The following is a 1,565-nucleotide window of genomic DNA, read 5'->3' as shown; positions in this document are numbered from 1 at the left end:
GCAGAACAAGAAGCAACAGACGGAAGCTAATCAAGGAGAGAAGCAAGGTAGAATTAAGGAGAAATTCCCCGATAGTGAGAACAATTAATCAGTGGATTGGCTTGCCTCCAGAAGTTGTGAGGCTTTTAAGAAGAGACTGCACAGCCATTTGTCTGAAATGGTATAGGGCAGTCATGGCTAACCTTTTTGCCATCGCGTGCCAGGAAGGGGGGGAGGCGGTGGAGGGTCGCGCATGTGCGTGCCCACACCCATAATTCTATGCACCCGATCCCGTGCATGTGCACGCGACCCCACCTCCCCCCTGCTCCTGGCACGTGATGACCTGATAGGCCCATTTTTCTTTCTCACCTGGCTCCAGATCCACTATGCATCTGGGGAGGGCGAAAACAGCCTTCCCCAGCCCCTTGGAGGCCCTCCGGAGGCCTGAAACGGCCTGTTTCCCAACTTCCTGTAGGACAGGAAGTGACGTTTTTGCTCTCCCCAGCCTCCAGAGACGCCTAGAGACGCTCTGGAGGCTGGGGACAGCAAAAAATGTCACTTTCTGTCCAACCGGAAGTTGGGAAACGGGCTGTTTCAGGCTTCCGGAGGGCCTCTGAGGGGGCGGGGAAGGCAGTTTTTGCCCTCCCCAGATGCATAGAGAGGAATTGGAGCCAGGTGAAAAAGAAAAACGGACCTTCTCCACACACACCCCCAGGCCTTCCAGAGGCAGGAAACAGCCTGTTTCCCTACTTCTGGTGGGCCCAGAAGGCCCAAAAATCAGCTGGCCAGCGCGCGCATGTGCGCTAGAGCTGAGCTGGCGTGCCAGGCAACATGGCTCCATGTGCCACCTGTGGCATGCGTGCCATAGGTTCGCCATCATGGGTATAGGGTTTCCTGCTGGAGAGGGGATTGGGTTGGAAGACCTTCAAGGACCCTTCCAACTGGGTTATTTTGTTAATTCCCCAGCCAGCAAAGCAAGTGCAAAATAGCAATAGCGCTTAGACTTATATACTACTTCACAGTGCTTTTACAGCCCTCTCTAAGCGGTTTACAGAGTCAGCCTATGGCCCCCAACAATTTGCGTCCTCATTTGACCCACCTTGGAAGGATGGGAGGCTGAGTCAACCTTGAGGCTGGTGAGATTTGAACTTCCAAATTGCAGGCAGCTGGCAGTCAGCAGAAGTAGCCTGCAGTACTGCACTCCAACCACCGCGGGCTGGGGAATTCTGGGAAGTTGAAGTCCACAGGTCTTAAAGTTGCCAAGGTTGGACACCCCTGATTTAGAGGGTTAAGCCCATTACAGGACACCATAGTATCTGAGCTGGTGTTTCCATAGTAACCTCTTGTGTTGTTGTCCTGCATCACAATGCACAGCTTGCCCATAAAGAGGCTGGGAGTCAGCCTGGTCCCTTAAAGAAGTCAAGACTGCTTCAACCTTTTGGATGCTCCCACTCCTCTCCCACGGCTTGAATGCCTAGACCACATCATGGCACGATTCCACCACAGCAGAAGCAGCAGTAGAAACTGTCGTTGGATGAGGAAACGCAGACCCCGTGGTGGGGGCTCTGGACGGCGGGGCAAGGGCA

The 1,565-nt window shown here is 54.0% G+C and overlaps 1 long non-coding RNA gene across 1 annotated transcript in view; it reads left to right on the top strand.

The window, feature by feature from the left end:
* The first annotated feature begins 1,390 nt into the window (after nucleotides 1-1,390).
* LOC117673640 (uncharacterized) overlaps nucleotides 1,391-1,565 on the top strand; it is a 2,282-nt gene continuing 2,107 nt past the window's right edge. The window contains exon 1 of the long non-coding RNA XR_009621123.2: nucleotides 1,391-1,565. This exon is cut by the window's right edge and continues 33 nt beyond it. This is a non-coding gene — a long non-coding RNA (uncharacterized LOC117673640).

This window comes from Pantherophis guttatus, chromosome 8, assembly GCF_059756535.1.
Source record: "Pantherophis guttatus breed Tessera chromosome 8, ASM5975653v1, whole genome shotgun sequence".
Taxonomy (NCBI): domain Eukaryota; kingdom Metazoa; phylum Chordata; class Lepidosauria; order Squamata; family Colubridae; genus Pantherophis; species Pantherophis guttatus.
Note: the sequence above shows the minus strand (reverse complement) of the source record. Positions and strands in the feature narration are given on the sequence as shown.